Source organism: Diabrotica undecimpunctata, chromosome 5, assembly GCF_040954645.1.
Source record: "Diabrotica undecimpunctata isolate CICGRU chromosome 5, icDiaUnde3, whole genome shotgun sequence".
Lineage (NCBI taxonomy): Eukaryota > Metazoa > Arthropoda > Insecta > Coleoptera > Chrysomelidae > Diabrotica > Diabrotica undecimpunctata.
Window position 1 is genome coordinate 86,686,738 of NC_092807.1, and position 23,714 is coordinate 86,710,451.

The 23,714-nt window shown below is 29.5% G+C and overlaps 1 protein-coding gene across 2 annotated transcripts in view; it reads right to left on the bottom strand.

The window, feature by feature from the left end:
- LOC140441434 (5-hydroxytryptamine receptor-like) overlaps positions 1-23,714 on the bottom strand; it is a 2,088,213-nt gene that overhangs the window by 1,359,485 nt on the left and 705,014 nt on the right. For both annotated transcript variants that reach the window (XM_072532163.1, XM_072532164.1), the window contains one exon: positions 13,278-13,314. The gene's annotated coding sequence lies outside the window, so the exon portion shown is untranslated. The remainder of the gene's footprint in view (positions 1-13,277; positions 13,315-23,714) is intronic.

Consider the following 23,714-nt stretch of genomic DNA (forward strand, 5'->3'; position numbering starts at 1 on the left):
CCCAATATTTGTCCAGCTTCTATTTTGTGTCTCCCATGGGTCGGATCCAGATGATCTAAAGTTTGTGTGAGACAGTGTTTTTTATATCCAATTGTAAGGTAACAAACTTTTTAATAATTTAAAAAGCAATAATTAGCCAGTGAAGAAAGTACTTTTGTTAAATTTTCCTAAATAAACATTTCTCGTTTACTAATATTTGCTTTCATAACAGATTAAAAAGTTTCTAAATAAATATAAGTTTTATGGATCAGCTAATAATTGTCAGATTTTAATTTTCTTTTAAATAAAGTTAACCTTGATAATTAATTAATAATTCAGCATCGAGTTAGAATCTATGGAGAAGCTATGAGCATATTAACGTGTGTATTAAAACGGCGTCAGTAGGAGTGGCTAACGATCATACCAATATGGCGGTGGGATCAGGGCCGGACTCAATAATATAAAAACTACTATACAAATATGACTAGTTATTCAGAAGATTTAAACACTAAAAACATGACATATTATACATAAAGTAAATTAATACAGTCGAATAATAAGTTGTATCTGAAAGAGATAATAATATAAATATTTTAAAGGGTAAAATGAATATACGGTGTGAAATAAAAGAAATACGTTCGTTTTAAAACTTATATATTTGATAACTACAAATTAACTGACACTTAAAAATTTAGTTCAATTAACAAAGTTAGAAAACAGTGCCGAAAACAAAAATATCGTTTGGGATTAATTTCAGGCTGAACACGGACGGACCCCATCCGGGAAACGCCAATGTATAGATACTCTCATTGAGTATATTATTGTTTTTTTTTGCCGGGCACTGTGATAACACGGAATGGACATATAATATATATATATATATATATATATATATATATATATATATATATATATATATAAAGTAGTTAGGTATTATTGACTGACACGTTATGTAAAATAAAGTTTTATTTTGAGGTTGCAGTCATTAATAGGGCAGGAAAGTAAAACTCTTTGTTCTTTAATCAAGCTTTCGCAAAATTTATTTGCTTCTTCAGGATATGCTAAAATATGGTAACAGTAAATACAACGAAATTAGAACTAAATAGCATTGTATAAAACTAGTAAAAAAAAAAAACTTACAACATGAGGTTAATCCATTAAATTTTCAAATTTGCAAAACATTAAAACTTAACTTATTTTAAAAATTATACAGTTATGTAAGTACAATATTCCAATTTAATTTAATTTTGTAAAAATTCATTTTGACATTGATTGTTTGATTTATGTCAGAAAGACACTCGTTTCTGTTTATTATATTTTTTGTTGTTGATAACTAGCTCTTGATTGTTATTATGGTTACGTACAAAGTGGCGCCAAATATGAATATTTAAATTTTTTGAAATTCTAATATTTATAGTCAGAAAATCTAATATTGGAAAATTATAGTATTAATTTTCGTAAGACAGAATGTAATTATAGATATTGCTTAGTTTATCAATATCAGTTTTTTTATTAACGCATTGATATTTATTTATGCATACCATTTCTAAGAATTCTCTTTTATTTAATTGGTTTTCGCGTCTTAATATATTAGTTTCATTGAAATTAAATGAATGATTTTTATTAATTGCATGATCTATTAATGCACACGTATTTTTATTATTTCTAAGGTCACTTTTATGTGATGTTAGTCTGCCTATTAGATTTCTAGATGTGTGTCCGATGTATGACATCACAATTTTCGCATGGTATTATATAAACTACATTTGAGCTTTCCATAATGCTAATAGGTGATTTAGTTTTTGTATACAATGATGCTAATTGTGATAAGTCATACATCGGACACACATCTAGAAATCTAATAGGCAGACTAACATCACATAAAAGTGACCTTAGAAATAATAAAAATACGTGTGCATTAATAGATCATGCAATTAATAAAAATCATTCATTTAATTTCAATGAAACTAATATATTAAGACGCGAAAACCAATTAAATAAAAGAGAATTCTTAGAAATGGTATGCATAAATAAATATCAATGCGTTAATAAAAAAACTGATATTGATAAACTAAGCAATATCTATAATTACATTCTGTCTTACGAAAATTAATACTATAATTTTCCAATATTAGATTTTCTGACTATAAATATTAGAATTTCAAAAAATTTAAATATTCATATTTGGCGCCACTTTGTACGTAACCATCAACCAACAATCAAGAGCTAGTTATCAACAACAAAAAATATAATAAACAGAAACGAGTGTCTTTCTGACATAAATCAAACAATCAATGTTAAAATGAATTTTTACAAAATTAAATTAAATTGGAATATTGTACTTACATAACTGTATAATTTTTAAAATAAGTTAAGTTTTAATGTTTTGCAAATTTGAAAATTTAATGGATTAACCTCATGTTGTAAGTTTTTTTTTTTACTAGTTTTATACAATGCTATTTAGTTCTAATTTCGTTGTATTTACTGTTACCATATTTTAGCATATCCTGAAGAAGCAAATAAATTTTGCGAAAGCTTGATTAAAGAACAAAGAGTTTTACTTTACTGCCCTATTAATGACTGCAACCTCAAAATAAAACTTTATTTTATATATATATATATATATATATATATATATATATATATATATATATATATATATTGTTTTGATGTATTGTTTGTGAATGATGAGCAATGAGTATTTTCTAATAATATAATATATAGGGTTTTTATCGCAATTCTCAAAGAATTAGTTTGTAAGTACTTTTTTAAATTATCTTTATTAGATCTACTATCAAACACACATATATATCTAAACTAGCTAATGTAAATTTAAAATAAACTATCTTTAAATTGAAATTCTTATGAAACTAATTAAATTCTATAGACAATGTAAAATTTAAACAAACTATCTTCAAAATTGAAATTGTTATGATACTAACTAAATTATATTAACAAAATTTTTGTACCTTTCTGTCACTGAATGCCTAAATGAACTGTTTTCCACTATAAAGATTATAATCACCACTCAAATGTCTTCTTCTCAGCTTCGGTTATCCTTGTTTTTATGAAATTACTTTTTCCAATTATCAGCTTTCACCAATTTAAGATATTTTTCTTCACAGCATTTATAAACTACCAAGCAAACCAGCAAACAGCATTTATATTTATTCTTCTTTTCTATATACCAATATCCAATCACCAAATATATTATTTAATTTTAATATTCAATTAATACTTCTTCCATTATCCAATTATCATTTATACATAACATAATTTTTAATCTTCAATATTATTTTCTTTATACTGTTTCTTAATATTAATTTAACTCACTATATTGAACAATTGTAACTGATTGACTGCCTCTAACTAATTTTCATACTAAAAAACTCATACCTGATTGACTAACTGAATGAACTTTCTTACTAAACTTTCTGACTGACTGACCTTCTGAATCCAAATCACCGGGTATTTATATCTTTTTGGATGTTCCAGAACCATCTGGTAAGAAATCATGTTCCATTTGTTCTATTAAATATATGTCTGAATTTTCTGGAACAAACCATTTCGCAAACAAGGCCATCTCCGGTGATCTAGAGAATTCCATACTTTTCTATTAATAATTTTGTTGACATTTAGGCTTTTCAGATCAGAATATACACTTAAATCATTAACTTAACATTCTAATTTAATAAACTACACATTTTATTATTATAACCCCACTTTATATTCACAACCATTCCTTAAATGTCACTTCAGAGTATGTATATCTGGTTGCCTAGTCACATGGCTCACTTAAATATATTTACAACATTATAATTATATAAAAAAAATACTTTTTATATGCTAATTTCTTAAAAATGCCCTCACATAAATAATTTTTATTAAATTCTCTAGTATGTAACTTCTTAAAATAACCAAATACTTGTTACATCTAATCTTATCTAGTATATAACTTATAAATTATTTTCTTTAAACACTAATCATATCAATACCCCAAAATAATATTTAAAATAAATAATTTACTTGTGGTATATGTTACTGCCACGTTTCATGTTGATCTTGGCACACTATTCTTAAATATTTTATAACTTCTTTAATATATCTTTCTGCAGGATTTGCCTGAGGATGTCTGATACTTGTAAAATGAATGTTGATTCCCTTTTTCTCACAAAATGCTCGAAATTTTTGGTTGTTAAAATATGTAGCATTATCTATTATGCAATTTCTAAATGGTCCTATTTCTTCGAAAAATTAATTAATATATAATTTCAATGTTTTAACATTTGTTCTTGAGCAGGGATATAGTTTAATAAATTTTGTATATAAATCAACTATCACTAGTATATGGTAGTAATTTCTTTTGCTATACTTATGTCATTCTTTGCAAAATAATTGTCCCTAAATAGCATCCATAGCTTTCTTGAACCAATATGCATGTAATTGTTATGTAAATTTTTCAATATTTTCTTTGCTAAAGTTCTAGTTATTACATATACTTCTATGCTATTTATTATTTTATAATAAACTCCATCTTTCTTAAGGACTTTTTGTTTTTTACTCAAATTGATCTGATCTCTTATAATTTCTTCTTTAGAATATAATCCTGTACTTTCTACTAATTGATTTAATCCAATTTTTATTGTTCGCTGCCCTTTTTGTGATGTATTTTCTAACCTTGATAAAGCATCTGCCACTATATTGGATTTTCCAGAAATGTATTTGATTTCAAAGGAGTATTCACTCAATATTAGACTCCACCGATGTATTCTACTGTTTCCATATTTGTTATTTAATATAGATGTTAAAGCTTGGTGATCTGTTTCTATTGTAAATTCATTACCTAACAAATAAAATCTTAATTTTGTGACACAGTGTATAATACTTGTTTAATTAAGAAGTGTTAAATAATTTTTATTAAATTCTCTAGTATATAATTTCTTAAAATAACCAAATACTTGTTATATCTAATATTATATTATCTAGTATATAACTTATAAATTATTTTCTTTAAACACTAATCATATCAATATATATATATATATATATATATATATATATATATATATATATATATATATATATAGACCTTAATACTTTGGAAAATATGAGACGATAGTGTTTTATTAACTATAATTTTTTTTATTATAGGAACTTTAATTTCTTTCTTAAAGAGATAGTGGTACCTATATATTATTTTAAATATATAATTTCAAATTAAACAAACTATCTTAATTACGAAGACAACAAATTATTAAAACATTCTTTTATATTTCCTAATTATCTATTTATTAAAAAAATATTAAAGCTACACCTGTCCCTTAAGTTGAAAAACAAGTTTTCTGTTAAAAAGAAAAGTTTTTACATCTCCGCGATAAGCTTCATTATATAAGATAATAGAAGCTTGTTTAAAGTTCTGGGACTTTTTCGGAACAACACATGGAGCACCATTAGGGCGAAAGTTTTTTAGTTTGGCAGTGAGTGAAAAATATTTTTAAGGACTCTCAACCTATTTTTTAATTATGTGAAATAAGTAATTAAGAAAAATAAGAAAAAAGTCAACTATATTTACAGGTTTTTATAAAGATACAAGATAATTATTGATTATAAAGGTAAAATATAATAATTATTTCACCTTGAGAATTTAAACATATTAGTACATAACAATGATAACAGCGAAGGTAACACAACATAAATTCCAATAAGTTAAAAGATTTGAGTACTTAGGAAATGTCTTCACAAGAGAACGTAACTGTGAGGAGGAAATACAGAAAAGTATTATGTCTGGCAACCGCCCTGTATATGCTCTCAATGGGTTGTTAAGAAGCAAAAATATATCTCGAAGAGCAAAATAAGGATAGACTGTAATAAGGCCAATGGTGATGTACGCTTTTAAAAAATGGGTCACAACAAAAAAACATCAGGAGTTTTTATTAGTTAGGGGGCGCAAAATCTGGTGGCAACATATTAGAGGTAATTTAGGTTCAAAGACTTAGATGTGTGGGCCATGTGCAGAGAATGATTTCATCTAGAATTCCCAAAATGATACTTCCTAGTGGATTGACAGGCAAAAGGCGAAGAGAAAGACCAAGGTCAAGATGGAGCAACGAAGTTAAAGAAGATATGAGATACCTTAACGTAACGAACTGGGACGCAAAGGGCGTGACAAAGAATAGTACATCAGCCATGGACCACCTAGGCTCGTAGTGCTTACATATTCTAATATTATCATTATTAAACAATACTAAGATAATTTTATGTGTGAAAAAAGTGAAGAAGCATACGGACTTTTGGCCCGTCGGGATACTCCCTGTGCCACTGTTTGGGATGACACTGTGAGATATAATTTTTTAGAATTTATATCTGGCAGACACGGCCATAAAGTCAGGGAGGTGAGAAACGCAAAAGGATTTGACTCTAGTTCTGCCTACAGTGTGAACAACCGCGTTTGTGGTCACTGGGCGGCACCTAGATGCCGGACGCTGGCAACGGGCCAGATGGTCTACAAAACAGCTTTCTTTTAAAAAGTTAGGATTCCGTCCCCAAACTATGGATCGTTCTAGATCCCCGCCTGTCCGTAAGGCATCCCATAACCCATATAGTTGCAGTGAGAGGAAACTACACTGTAACATCTACGACGCTCTACGCTCTCTACTAAAAGAGATTTTCAAGGAATTGCCCACAGAGAATAGCGTTGCAGAAGCGGACTTCAAACGTCCCAAAAACAAGAAAAAAAGAACAAAAGACCGCGCGGAGGGAAGCCGTGGAACAGAAAACAATACAACGGATGACGACGTACCCATAGACAAACGGCCAGCTACAAAGAGATTAAGACAGAGGAGTAGTGAAGACGAAAATTCCGAACTGGAATCGCTAAAAATCCTACTAAACGAGAAGGATGCCGAAATTACGGCCCTCAAGAAGAAAAAAGAGGAATAGCACGAAACGATGCTTGCCTCACAAAAGTCAATAATTGACCATATGGACTCGAAATTCAAGAAATTGAATGAAGAAAAGCACAACAAAAAAGAGGATAGCCTGGAAACAGAGGCCAAAAAGAATAAAAATGAAGATAACCCTAAAAAACCAGGCCAAAAAGGCAACAAGCACACAGCCAGAGAAAAAAAAATCCACGGGAGCAATCCCAAAAAACAAACAAGTAGCGGCAAAACCAAATAACAAAAAAGAAGAGACAAAAAAAAAGAGAAGAAGAAAAAAGATTTCCCTCCGCTAACGACCCCAAACTCAACAGCAGACAAAAATGGACATGAGAGTGGTGCTCAAACAGCTCAGTGTCCTCCTTCTCCGTGTCAAATGGAAACAGATGGAGAAACTCCAAAAGCAAAACCAGTGTGGACACCAAAGTCATCTGTAATTAAATTTCAGAGCGTAAAATTACTGACGCAATTCTAAATATTGCCTAAAAACAAAACGTAATTACAGCAAACAAGCTGTCAAGAAACGGAAGAGAGACACTCATTCAGGAAAAAAGCTATGAAGATTACAGGAAAATTATTAAAATAATCGAGAACTTCAACGAAACCACGCTGATCCAGTGGATAGCCTTCCCATTAGAGGAAGACATCAAACCACGTATGGTAATAAAAGGATTACCTCCTACCACAAATACCACGGAGATGTTCGAATCTTTAAGAGATGAACACAATATAGAATGTGTCTCAATAAAAAATATGATATCTAGGAAGAGTGACAAAAGACACCATCACGCACAGAGAGCATGCTTTAAGCCACCCCGATGTGTAAGGTGTAATGAAAGCCAACAAAGCAGAGACCGCAAAGAAGCACAAAACACTGAGAATACAATTCTCATTTCTAAACTACAACAAGACGGCCTAGTAAACTCAGTAAAAGCGGCGATTGCCGATATAAAGCTTGCACTGAACTAGTGCAAGCAAATAATGGATACTTGAGGATGAACCCTGGAATCCAGGAGGCATAAGGACCAACCAGAATATACTGGACGAACTGGTCAACAGATACGAAATGGATGTCGTGGCAATACAGGAAATAAAGCTCACGAACAACACCAATAATAAGTTTCTGGGTTACGACATATACAGGAACGATAACACAGGAAAATCAGGTGGCACAACAATATTAGTGAAAAAGGGCATAAGTCACATTAGAATTCTAACACCACAACTGAATACTATGCAAGCAACAACAGTAAGAATACAACTGAGGCAAGGAAAAGTCAGAATTATCTCCGCTTACGTAAGACCTCAAGATCCACTGATCGAAGATGACTTAAACACGTTCCTAAACGATGAACCCTCAATTATAATAGACGACCTAAACGCAAGATTCCCAAACTGGAACGACAGAGTTACGAACAGAAATGGAATAATAGTAAATACATATTTAAAAAACAATGCCGACGTTATGGCAATGGGCCCCACAGACCCGACAAGCTACCCAGGCAACGGACTTCCTACATACATAGATATTGTAGTTTCAAGAAACCTAGGCCTACAAACAGAATTACAAACATTAAACGAAAACACAACGGACCAAAACCCCATCCTATTAGAACAAGTAATGTGGGAAGAAGAAAGTATATTCAAAAAAGTAAAAATGAAAACAAAGTGGACAAATTTCAAAAGACTGGTGAGCACTGGAATAAACACAGTTCCAGTGTTAGGCAACCCACGAGAAATGGAAGGCGGAGTCCTAGAGTTGGAAAACATTATCCGCGATAGCGGCCAAACACAGAAACATAGACATAGCGGTAAATAATCTACAAACAGCGTTAGACGACATAGGAGAATGGAGCTTAAACTGGAAAATAGCTTTAAATTCCATAAAGACGCAGGCTGTACTTTTCAAAAAGAGGCACCAGCAACCAGAAGAATAAGTGACTGTGCAAAACAACCCCATCGAGTGAAAAAGCAAAGCGAAATACCGCGTAATAATTATAGACAAAGGCTTAACGTTCAGTAAACACGTAGACGCCGCAGTACAAACAGCCAACATGACCAAAGCGTCAATAAGAGGCTTAGCAGAAAGGAAAAGTAAACTAAGAATGAAGACGAAGTTAAGACTAATAAATAATATAATTCTTTCTATACTAATATACGCATCTCTCGCATGGGGACACATATGCAATACATACAAAAAGAAAATACAAGCGGCACACAACGGCAGCCTTAGAGAAGCAGTCAACATACCAAGATACGTCGCAGAAAGAATCATCTTCAGAGAATTTCAGCAAATCAGAGTGGCTGAGATTATGAAAGACAAAGCAAGAACAAAGTTCGCAGATATAGATAACCATCCAAGTCACATAATGCGAGAGATGAGGTATGACGCTTTCCACAGATGGAAGCACCAAAGTCCGAAACAACAAATAATCAATAATCGAAATAACAAAAAATAATCATATAACACCAAACATATACTAGAGAAAAAACAACAAAACACCAGAGGAAAAACAATTCACCAGAGAGAAAATATACAAAAATAACATAACAGCACACTAAGAAGACAGTTGTGTCACTAGTTATAATTGGTAGTGTTTATATAATTATATAATAATATATTACAATATTATGGCAAATGACGTGCCTGAATATTGAACAGTATAAAAATTGTGTATACACGCAACGTACTTAAACTACTTAAGAAGAGTAATTCTTTAACAATAAAGTATATTTACTTACATATTCTCTATAATAGACTTTTGTTGATAATAGGTTAGAAGTAAAACTGTACACTACAAATAGTCGATAGTGTTTAATATTTGTATAATAGTTGTCATCGTTTCTACACGGGTGGTAGGAGTTTTTGTAAAAAAATAGGTGGCGCTGGGGTTTTCATTACGAAAAGCAGACAGAATAAGTACTTTATAATATTGATATGGTCGAATATTTTTTGTTTTATAACTACACAGATGTGTCAAACTCGGAGTGTTTAATTTGTTAGTAATCAGCAGGTTAAAACAAGTTGGGTTAAGCTTAATTGAATCTATTAGATGCTGATGATTTAAAATATTACTATCTATATGGAACATGTTTACTTCATTAAACATTTGGCCTTTGTCTACATTTAATTCTTTGAATAATAATAAAATCATTGACCGTTAGCATATAACAGAAATGTAAAAGATACCAAATACGCTAATTTATTTAAGCAGTTTTACGGTATTCGTTTTGAAGAGATGCAGAAATTATCTTTTCTGTTTACATCTCCCACTTCATTAACCTGAAAATACAAAAGACATCTCACACCACAAAGCTGCCCCTTTTTAATCAATTTACTTCCTAAACAGGAGTTTTAAGATTTTTTCCAAGGTAATTCACTTGAGTTCATTATTTCCATTTTGACTGAGTGATAAAGGTGGGAAAGTCTGACAAGAAAAAGGAAATGGGGGTAGACTAATAAAAATTTATGATCTTCTAAGAGTGACTTATGTCGTGCGGCCGTAAAGGCACCCTTCAGCCTTTTACTGGCTCAGACTTTATTTCTTTGTTTACTGGTTTATGTTTTAAACACGGTACGGGAATGTATTTGGCATTTTAAGTTATAGTCATTTTATACTTTAATTTACGAGTAACACTACCAGATACAATCTGACGTGTCCTAGAGGAGTCATAATCGTATATTTCTATTTATATAGAAAATAAAAGGGAGTGTAAGTTTAAAAACTTTCGATATAGTTTTCATTTGTCAACGGATCTATATGTATATTTCTGTTAGTATTATTAAAACTTGTTTTAATTTATGATTACCTTAAAATCCAAACATTGTTTGTATTGTTTTTATTATATATAAATATTTAATCTCATATGACAGGCGTCACACAAACGAATTAGGGCGATAGACTCATCTTTATATATAAATTGGAAGGACTATACTAAAAAATTACTGTTTTGACCTACATCTAGTTTGCCTTGAGTTTGGAAAATACTAATACTTTATTAATTTAAAATAATATAGAACGATAGCTTAATATAATGCTTATTGTTTGCGATAGCGATGTTTACATGCTCATATTTGAATGGGTAAAAATACAAAAAAAATGTTCTGCGTTACAAAACTGGATAACAAAATGTCTAGGTATAGGAGATGTAGAAATAATCATCCTGCACATCTAAAATTATACCTTTTCAATTTCGGTAATTTCTAAGGCACACACAGTTCATAACCGTCCTTCTTTGAAAAAAAAACAAAAGTACTAAACGAAAAATTATTCACAAACAATAGCCGACTTTCTACTTTACCTACTGCTAAATTACAAAACCAATTATTACAAGATAACATTTTTGCACTTGTCGACCTTCAACAGAAAGGTACATATTAAACTATAATTTTAATCTTTCAAAGAGATTTCACGTAAAATAAATTTACCAAAGGAACGTAAAAAATTACAGATATAAAAACTAACTAATATTAATTTAAATATAAGAAAGTAAAACATATAAGAAAGATATTTTATAAATTACTCAAGATTTTTAGTTAGAATATTGTATAAACGAGGTAAGCTTAGATAGCATCACAGATATCATAACAAATGAAATCAAAAGAGCTCTGTCGGATATAAAAAATATTAAATCATCTGGAGAAGATGGGACAGTCATAGAATAAATCAAAGAATAAAGGGAAATGTTAATAAATGTGTTTAAAACGATGTTGAGTGTTTGTTTGACAAAAGGTGTAACCCTCTCCCAATAGCATATTGCAATAATAACCATAATGCACAACAAAAGTGACATTTCAGACATAAAGAACTTCAGACCTATTAACTTGCTCTCCTATATATAAAAATTATCCATAAAGATAATAACAAAAGGCTTGTGAACAAACTTAATTGTGACCAATCTTGAGAACTCATAAAATGCTTCAATCATTGGCTGACTGTCGCATAAACAGCCGATATATTGCCTGGATTAAGAGTATCTACGAAACCGGTACAGCTTGTGTCCGACTTCATAAAGATATCAACAAGTTCCAAATAGAACGTGGAATAAGACAGGGTGATACTATCTCCCCAAAATTGTTTACAGTTGTACTCGAAGACATCTTGTATGTATCTATACGTTGATTAATAATGAAGACACTGTGTAGTGCCCTTTTGGTAGTTGCCCTGTTTGTTTTTCTATCTTAATACATTCATTATATTCTTTCCTTTCATTTAACACATTACACGCTCAAATCGGACCAATAACAAAGCAGATATGATGTAATGCCCTTTTGGCAATGAAGCAATGCGTTTTTTTCCTGTCTCAACATATTGGATACACCCTCTACTTTTTAATGATGTATTATACCTCACGATCCGACAAAATATTCAACCCCCACTACAAATGGCTTAAAAAATGAGCAGAATGAATTTTCTTATGGGATGTTACATGGAAAATGAATAATTATGGAATGAAAGTATTATTCAATGTCATATGTTGGACAAATTCAAATAAAATAATAAAACATCAACGGATAAAATAATAAAAGTTTAATGGTGTTGTCATTTAAACGTGTCTTGTCATTTTATTTTATAAACACTACATTACACAATATTATATTTTATGTTTGCACCCTTTAAAAGTTTAAGATGTAGTGAAAAAGTGGTATATGACCCTAAATAGGTAAGGTAGTTTAAAATAAATCTCCAATATTTATATTTTGTTATAGTTTTGATGTTTTTCCAAAATTTGTAAATTTTTAAAATCAAAAAAATGGCTATTTTTTAGACAATGCTTGGCTAAGTCTGCTGTGTTTAATTTGTTGATTTGTACACTATGTGTGTATGCAACAACCCTTCTATGCAGATATTAGTGTGTTTGTCAAATGTTGAGTTATAGTATTTACAATTTATTGTATAAATATCTTCCTACTATGATCATTAATATTGAAAAATTATTTTTTGGAAGCTTTTGACGGTTTATATCCAACATTAATTTCATATTTTGGCAACGTGTTCAATCACTTCAAAAATAAAGGTAAATTAAAATCTTTTCTATTGCAAAATTGTTTCTGCAGAGTAAGAGAATATATGGTTGATTTAAATAATTTAATCCTATGTACTTTTTATCTTTTAATTCTAAAATTGTGATGTTTGGTTTGTATTTTCTTTGGAAAAAATATCCCAAAGGAATTTGTGCATAACTAATCCATAATACGAATTTATGATGATATATGAAAATTTCTGGACATTCAAGGAAGTAATGAGATTATGACTAAATATTTAAGTTTATTTATATTCAATTTTCTGCAGCAGAAGTATTTTAGTAGTCCACAGCAGATGTTTGTTACTGAAGCTAGTAATGTTTAAAAATACTTACCCTTTAAATGTTCCATCTACTCCATGACAAATATTTCCTGAAACAAGAAACAATTTATAGTTATGGCAGTTGATTATTAATATAAAGTATTTAAATGATATTTACAAACTTAAGTCATCAAATCAATACAGTTAAAATATAGACTCTTAGATAAGTTAGGCGTTTTAATTTGTTGTAGATTAAGATTATAAGTAAAAGTTTATTAATTTATTGGGATAAATGACAATATTGGTACAACTACCAAGTAATCAGAAATAGATCTATTTTACCATGAAACTAAATGCGATGTAAATACAACTGTCCATATGTGTGGCAACTCTAGTATTTCCACGATCTGTTCACGCTGGTCATAAAGATTTTTTTTATATTGTAGATATGAATAGCTGTCATTTATAATTCAAAAAAGATCAACCCAACTATTATTGCCTATACCACTCAAAATAATGCTGAATGTTCCAGGGCCAGGGCCTAGTTCTGAAATAGTGTCAACAACAAAAAAAACAACGACCTCTTGTTTGCAAAAAAGCTATGTGCCCACTTATGAAGTTTATTTAAACTTCTTGTAATGAAAAATTTTGTAAAGTTTTATTTAGTTTAATTTGTTAGGAATTGCTTTGTTATAATTTCCAGAGAGTTAATTAGTGATATTAGCACTAATTTTTTTAAATATTTGAGTTTGTTGTAGAATGAGAATTTTTTTTTTAAACACTATTATAACGTTTATTAGTTTCTAATTAAATTTTATTTTCCTATCATTTGTTTCTTATTTATTAAGTTAATATAACACAATTTAACAAAATATTTTTAAAATTACACTCAAAGCTAATATCTCTTAGAAAACCTGGTTTTAATTTATGGGGAGGCCACAGCATCCAGCGAGTGCTCGCGAAGTAAAAAAACCGCGCAAGTGACCAAGAGTTAAATTGTATATGCTTAATTAATTTTGTTTATACTATATTTATGTTATGTTAAAATTAATGATATAATAATATTAAAAATTTTGTTTATACTATATTTATGTTATGTTAAAATTAATGATATAATAAAATAATAATATTAAATCTTAATAAAACTCTGATTCAGTTCAATAAACAATGCACGTAACACGTGCGTGCTCATACGCTGTATAATACTATACTTTGTAGCCAAAGTGACATAAGATTCTGTTCCAATAGAAAGTAGACCATTTAGTTGTAAGCCATTTACTTTTCTGTCACGTTTGTAAACTTTCCACAAAGAATTTATACTTCTTAGGGAACTCCCGATCCACATAAACCAGACCAAGTTGTAATTAAGGTAAGAATTAATAGGTTTCTCTGGGAATATCAGCACTATAATGTTCGCAAAGATTATCGCTGATACTTTCATCCTTTTATATGTTGTCATCGTAAAATATAAATTTATCTCGTTTGTAATTTGTCTATCAATTAAACGTCACTACATTGCAAGGAGCGGTGTTAAGGCCTTGTTAACTAATAAAAACTGAACGGTGTTCTTTAAATTCACGCAAACAAAAATAATTTAATTTTTCTTGATATTGTTCTTTCTCTTCTTCATTTCAGGATTTAGCAATTTATTGTTTGTACTGGAATAAAACTTTTTTTATATAACTTTTTATAATTTAATATTTTTGTCTTTTAGTGTTCGGAGGAATCTCATTCTGCTAGCGTGGTTTTAATATACATTTAACTCCCAACTTCCCGTTTATACTAACTTGTGTTTTGTATATTAATACATATATAGATATATATATATATATATATATATATATATATATATATATATATATTATAATATATATGTATATATATATTATATAATATATATATATATATACATATATATATATATATATATATATATATATATATATATATATATAATAATATTATCAGAAAGTTTTTGTAGACAGATATGGACTGATGCTGTTTTGTAAGCACAAAACGAAACGTTTCCGCTAATACTTGAAATAGTTACCATCTAGTTTGTTTTTTTTTGTCTCCTCTTATCTGACTGATATCTTCAAGAGTTACAGTGTGAAAGAGATTCCACCCCTTTCTATTGTTTTTTCACTGCTTATATACGTATATATATATATATATATATATATATATATATATATTATATAATATATATTATATATATATGTATATTATATAATATATATATACGTATATTAGCAGTGAAAAAACAATAGAAAGGGGTGGAATCTCTTTCACACTGTAACTCTTAAAGCTCGTTCCTTGGTAACAGCACGAAGCCGAAGGCTGAGTGCTGTTACCAAGCAACGAGCTTGAGAAATTTGTCATGAAATTATGAGGCATTCATCAATGTCCGAGGGATATTCGGCGGATAATTTTTCGAAAAAAAAAATCATAACTCAACATAACGAAACATTCATTTATTAAAAGTACAGTTAGTGAAAGTACAATTATTAAAATTTAAGTTAACATTAGATTCGTTGCTGTTCTCTACTATAGCAGATCTATTACCATACATAATATTTATAATCTTGTTGTGGTGTTCTTTTCAAAACGTGACATTTTTAAATTTATTTGGATGAAGTTGTCAAACTCGATCGTGTTGTCATAGGGATTTAAAATTGCACTGAATGCAATTATGAGTCTAATGTTGACATGTTTGGGTGAAATTGTTTGACATGACACAAAATGACGAAATTTGAATGGTTGTTAGAACAGTCGAAAAATTATTTATAAAAACGTTTACTCGTTATTAGTTTTCAGTAAACATTTCTAAAAAAAAATATTTTTGATTTCTTTTTACAAACTTTATAGAAGAAATATATAGAAACTATATTATACCACAAGTTGAAGATTTCTTTACATATTGGCAACACCTCGTATTTTAAAGTTTGGATTAATCACTTATTACAACCGCTTGGCAGATGCAATAGATAAATACTTTGAAATTAAAGTTTCAATAGCATTCCCACGGGTTTAATTAAAAGCGTTTGATTATAGTTGTCTAATTAAAAACCTAATATCGACACTTGAAATAAATTTATTTTACTAGCATTCACTGTTTCTCAATAGCTTCTAAACCCTTAGACTATACTTCGAGCATGTCTCCGGTTTTGCTTTTAATTTCACAGTCACGATAATTTTAATTCCTCCGGGGATATTCTTGAAAAGGACATCCGCAAAAATTAATTCGTAACAGTTTCCAGTTCCCTTACGCCTGAATGAACAGTTACAAACTTGTCTTTTTCTAATTCCAACGGTTCGACAAGAATTTCCAAGCGGAAACGTGATCTGGGTTGCAGAATTCTCTTTCTGATCAAAGTTTTACTAGTATTTTTTCTTTGTTTTACCCACCGCGAAATAAATAACGGAATGCAAGGATTTAAAAGACTTACACTAAGAACTAGTTTCATATCTAATGAAAACTTGAATCTAACAATTGGTCTTTGGAATTCAGTTCCTGAATGTCAGGCATACAAGTCGAAATATTTCGTGCTCTTAAACTCTCACAGGTTCCTAATAGAACAAATTTAAATTTAAATAATTAAATGTGATATATCCAAGAAGTTTTCTAAATAATCTTAGTTTAATTAAAAATATCGCTTTCATAATCCAAGAACATATTTCTCTAGTTATTGATTAATTAAAAAACTGGTTTCAACTGTTATCGCTATTTATCTAATAGACCAGGGCATTTAAAACAAAAAACACCGGAATTAATCGATTTTTAAATACAGCACTTATCAACTTTTTGTATTGTGTTGGAAATAACGTCAGCTAAAAAAACAATAGAAAAATGGATGGAAATGCATAATTGCATTTACAGTGCATAAAATGTTTCCAAAAGTGAATGCAATTTTTGGGGCCATATCGAATATTATGAAAACATGTCAAAATCAGTATATTAACCTTCCAATAGGCGCTCTGTGGTACATACGGTCACATACAGTTTCACCGTTGTATTTGTAAAGGGAGTGATGGCTTGTGCTTTTATTTGTTTGTCTATTTCAATAATAATAATCCGTTGTCAAATTTTGTCGCTAAGGTCAGTGAATTCAAGTAGTTATAAACTCTATCGTATAAGCTACATACGCGCGACCTTTTGTAACTTTTTACTTTTATTGTTTTAAACAATATTATTACGAGTACATTGTAAATTTAACTTATTTCACATGTTGAACACAATCATTACAAAAATGTACTTTTCTAGCAATAGGGCTACCAGAAAAAATGACTTTAAATTTGATAAGCTAGAAGATGTCGAAGCACATTATAGATAATAATTCGAGTATTAAAGAAAATTTTATAGACAACAGTGACGTCGATAAATTTGAGCCTATCCAGAATGTGAAAGAGATTTTAAGTCATAACAAAATGCGATAGAATCTGGGGACGAAGATGACATTGAAAACTGGCAATCTTGGCTTTCTGAAGCATTTAAGAGAAAAAATTGTATTTTTTTTTCTTGGAAATAACATTAAACTTAATTATAACAATACAATAACGAAATTTAAAATACATTTTTATTTTTAAGCTACCGAAAATAAATTTATGTTAAAATTATTAAATTTGAATTATAACTTAGTTGGTGTTCCTCAATACCATTGTTTAAATAGGACTAGTTAGACAATTCTTATGGAACAAACGTTTGACTTTTACTCTGCCGTCATGTAGCGGCCTCTAGTCATAAATTTAAAAAACTATTAACAGAAACTTAATTCTCGGCAGGATTCTATTCGAGTATATTTTTACCTGTCTCATGACTAAGGCAAACCTGTACACGGATGCCAGATTGTGAAGAAAATATAAGACTTTAACAAAATGCTTATTGTTATTATCGTTGTATGCGTCTAGTGAAAGATAACTTGATTATTTCGAGCGAATATTTCAAATTGTTTTTATACTTTGAGACTTGCTAAATCTAAATCGGTTAGTAATCTATTTAAATAAAGTAGGTAAATGCTGACTTTTTTTTAATTTTTATTAGTTTATCAGATATTTATTTTGGTTATATGATTTGCTAGAAAAGGATTAAATATTTAATTGAAATACACTCGATTGCTATCGTCTTAGAACACTCATGCGGAGGTTTAATTTTTAGTCAAGACTTAAGTTTTATCATTGTTTAAAAAAGAAAATCTTTTTAAACAATGGTTTTATGTATGTTTTGAGAAAATTAAATTTTCAATCTTTTAATCTTTAAAATGACGTTTGAAAATATAGTAAATTTATGGGTACGGTTTTTTGATAATGGTTTTGAAACAAATAAACACATCGATATGCCACAACAAGAGGCAACACATATTTAGGGACAAATTAATCTATGTGTTGGGATAAAAGGAATAATAATTAACAACACTTTAATAAATAGTATCCTTTATTTTATTTATTTATGTATTTTATAATATAAACACCAGTTTTGTATTTCTGTTTACATAAATGAAAAGTTTAAATGAATGAGCTGTTCATTAATGAAATGATTTTAAATTACAAAGTGATAAAGATACAATTAGTGATAAAAATTGATTGTAACATTGTTTTCATGAACTAAAATAAGCAATGTATGTAGTGCGAAACACTATTGGCACCGTGGATGGTTGTTTTGCTATCGAATACGTATGAAAAACGCGTGGTGTCGTTAACAAACCTTCCTCTTCTACCTCACTATATTTTTTTGGTTTGCATTTAGATAGTTTTGGTCAAAATGCTTACTGCATAGAAATTTTTTTTAAATCGGGTAGCTCTAGACTTTCCAATGCAGCATTACCTACAACAATATTATTATTAACACAACTGAAAAAAAAAGCAATTTTCTGCACAATAAAGTAAAAAAACAATTTAAGTTCTGTATTCAAAATATAAATAACTTGGCAGTTATGCCAACATATTTTATATATATATATATATATATATATATATATATATATATATATATATATATATATATATATATATATATATATAAGAGTAAGAAAAAAGAAATTTTTTAGATAGGAAAAAAAAGATTCCATAGACTACCAAAAACAAATTTTTTTTGGTAGTATGGGTATGGGTATGGGATCTAGTCTTTCACCCATTCTAAGTAGCTATATCAAGGATGATGTTATTAGTGATTGTATCAACAATTGTACTTTTTTCATTCCTTTTTTAAAGATATGTAGATGATTTAGTTTTGGCACTTCCTAAACACAAAATTATTGAAATAGTCAACATTTTTAAGTATCATAATCAACATATACAATTTACAGTTGAGGAAGAGGTAGACAATTCTCTAGTTCCTTAGAGTAGGTTTCAAATCCAGTGCTTTATACAGGTTGGTGAATTGTTTGCAGTTGGTAAGTTTGGTATGGTTGATTCATAGTTGTAATAGTCGATGCTTCTCTTCTAGTTATGAAGTCTAGGGAGAGATGACCAATAAAAGATTGAAGTTTACGAAAAGTCGTTTTGCTCTTTTGCTCTAAGTTTTGTCAAGTATCCTCTACCGACTTTTTAAAAACGAATTTCGAGATTCGTTAGCTAGTTGAATTGGAGTGACTTCAGTCACCCCATGGTTGGTAGCTTCTTTGGCAAAATGATCTGCTGTTTTATTACCAGTAATTCCGGTGTGAGAAGGCAGCCATATGAGAGAGACTGTTACATCGTAAGCAGAGAGATTTTGGTATATGTCATGAATGTTTTGAACTAATAGGTGCTCAGTGAAAATTGTATTGACTAAATGAATATATGAAAGAAAATCTGAACAAATGGCAATATGTCTGTTTTGATATGAGATACATTTAAAAGCCAACACAATACTATATAGTTCACCTGTGCAAACGTTGCATATTAAGGGTAACCGAGATGATCTTACAAGTTCATGTTTAGTGGTTACTGCACAACCAATACCAGTGGTAGTTTTAAAAGCATCTGTATAGAGAATTAAATTCTAAAAATGCTTTCTTTATAAGAAGGTTAGAAAATTCAAGTTTGTTAAGAATAGTGAGTGAGGTATATATTGAAGGGATATCTTTAGCCCAGAGGGGAAGTAAAGGTAGAGGAAATAAACTAGTCAGAAAAAGGTCAATATTTTTAAGTAGTGGACAAATTAATTGAGGTATAGGTTTTATGATAAGGTGTTGGTTATTGTTAGTGGAAGAAGACGGCATTGTGGCAATTAGGGAATGAACAAGATTAAATGGATTTGCAGATGTTGATGCAGCATACGAAAGTAGAAGTGATTATCGTCTTAGGGTAGGAGAAAGTTCATTAGACTAAAACGAAAAGCGCTCAGACCTAGAAGTAGTTTTATTGGCAACCCATTGAAGATGACTGAGGGTTTTAACAATGTTCAACCTTTTAAAACAATTGATTTTAAGTTCAGAGATTTGATTTTTTCAATTTAATCTGGAGTCAAACATAAAACCGAGAATTTTACAATAATTAACACCAGAAAGTAGAGAATTGTTAAATAAAATTTGGGGTAAGGGAGTGGAAATCCCTATGGAAAATTTTATTAATTTGGTTTTGCTCTCAGAGAGTAATAATCCTAGTTCGTTAAATCTATCTTAAAGTAGATTTACTACACTTTGTATAAGTTTATATGAGGATGGGACAGATTTAAGATGGCAATAAATGATTAGGTCATCAGCGTATTGAACATATTTGATGGGAGGCAAATTTCGTTGATGGCAAGAATGAATAAAGTTAAACTTAATGCAGATTCTAAAGGGACACCTTAATTTTGAGGAAGAGATCGAAAAAGTTTACCCTTGGCAAGGACTTTAAAGATTCTTTCAATTAGATATTTTTTTACAAATGAGAAAATATTACCATTTAAATTATAGTGGGAGTTTTTGTCAATGATTGCTTTTCTGGAGATTGAATAAAATGCCCCTTCAACGTTAAATATAGTTGCTACGACATCTTGTTGATTATAGATTGCTTAAGAAATGTGTGTTTGAAAAATAAAAAAGTTATCAATAGTAGACCGATTACGTCGGAAGCCGGATTGAGCGTCGGGAATAATATTATACTGTTTAACGAACCACGTGAGTATTTCATTGATCATTGTTTCAAGAAGTTTGCAGGTAATACAAGTAAGAGAAATCAGACAAATGATATTGGAGTTATAGAGGGCTGGTCAGGTTTTTTAATTGGAATGATTATAGAATTGCGCCAAACATCTGGGAATTTTTGTGTGTTCTAGATAAGGTTATAAATTTCGAGAAGTTTGGAGAGAGATGTATTAGAGAGATTTTTTAAAAATATATAAGGGATATCATCGGGATCATCAGCAGATTTTGTACATGAAAACAAGGTAAATTTTAGTTTATTTAGGGCAAACAAGCCGTTCATAAACTTGACATCGTGTGGAGTTGACGAGATGGTGGAGAAAGATTGAGCGCGTAAAGAACTGGGAGTAAAAGCCATATTACTTTTATTGAATCTGTCTTCAACCCCATTAGCGAGTGTGTCAGAAATGAATTGACTGTCAGAGATAACTGTGTTGTTGAAGAAGATGATAGGAGAAATAGTTAGGATATAGGAATGAAGGATGACTAAATTCATAGGATGAAGGTTAGTTTTATTGCCTTGGATTTGTGAAACAGTTTTTTTTATAAATGAGAGTGGAGTTATCATATCCACTGGTAACTTTAACATCTTAATATATAAGACTAAATAATGTAAACTAAATTGTAACATATAACTTTTATCGGGTTTTTACCCAGATATTTAGTGGCTCAAAAAATGTACACCTAGACACTGATGATGGAATATGGATTCCGAAAACAATTTGTCTTCATGACATAGCCCGTTTGGGTTTTTTAATTTATGTACCTTTTATAAAGAATTTTAACAAATTTTTTTTTTGTAATGATCTTTCTTTTATCTTAGTATAGATTAGGGCAAGACCTTTCATTAACGATTGTCAGCGGTATGTCAGTGGTAAATTTACTGGCTTCATTTAGAGGTTCGTTGGTGCCTAAGGAATTTTCGAGAAATTTTTCAAGATAATTCTAGAAAACCCTAATTTTTGTGTTTTTATAGGATTTGAGTGCAGCTTTTAGTTCGAAATAGTTTATAAGAGAGACTATTGAAATATAAAAACAAATTTGATACTCGTTTTCTTATCACATTGCAATTAAAGAACTTCGCTTCGTATTGTTAACTCGTCGATGAATTACTTTATCTGTTTAACACTGTTTAAATCTTTTTTAAATCCGTGAGGAACTTTAAAAAGGGTGTTTAACCTTTGACAGTTATTTGACGTTTTTTGAATCGATTATTTGAAGCTTTATTTATAAACTTCAACATTTTATTAAAAAAACAGTTTGAAAAAGTACTTTTTAGCTTCTAAACATTTATACTACTTTTGATATTTTTCATGTCATACGGCTGTACGTAGGCTCAATGAAAAGCTGGTGTAAAAGCACAATTAAAAAAAAGCAGAAATTTCCATAACCAATAACAAGAAACAAGCTGAGAAATTGCAGCGGACAGATCTCCCTTGCATTTTTCTGTGGCGATATTTTACGAGTACCATTATTTTAATGTTTCAAAACTAATTTACTTCTTCACTGTGTATACCATATATAAATCGAATTATAAAATTTAGATATTCTTTTACAATGTGTTCAATTTTCAGCTCTTAATGTTAATAAACAATGAAAATATTGGCAATTTCTTAAATAAGAAAAAAAATGCTATTTGATTTCCTCTGGGCCATAGAAGGTTTTGGTTTTTTTTTAAATGTCTTTTTTTTATTAGCTTTATATTGAGCCTACATACAAGTGTATGACATAAAAAAGTCAAAGTTATTAGAAATTTTTATATGCTAAAAATTTGTTATTCTTCAAACTGATTTTTAAAAACAAATTTAATATAATCTTGATGTTTTTTTTTAATAATTTAAAACGAAGCCATAAATCGATATCTATTTACAAAATAACCCTAGAGTGACTGTTTGAACAAAAGTACAGTTGTTTAAATAATCGGTCTCCTGGATAAACAAATTGAATAACTCATAAACTGTATGGTCGTTCTGTATGATATTTAGCACACTTTAAAAACTCATTAACTGCCATAATTTTAAATAGTTATTACATATCGTTATGCAGAAAAGAAAGTTATTTATATTTATATTATTTATATTTATATTAACATTTATAAATTTTACTTTAAAAATAAGGGTTTTTAAATTATCTCGGTCAATTCTTTATGTATTTTAATTATAAAAATATCAATATTAGAGAACATTTTATGATCTATAACATTTATTTTAACCATATATCTCTAACATGAATAAGAAACGTTTTATGCTCATAAACTTTTTTCACTTTTTACGATTGTTTAATAAAAAAGCAAAGCAAAATTAGCTGAAGTCTTCACATAATTGTCATCAGCTACCCCTCATATACCTTTTAGAGACTTTAAATACCTGTTTAAGATTTTTTCAGCTTTTTTAGAGTTTTAGATC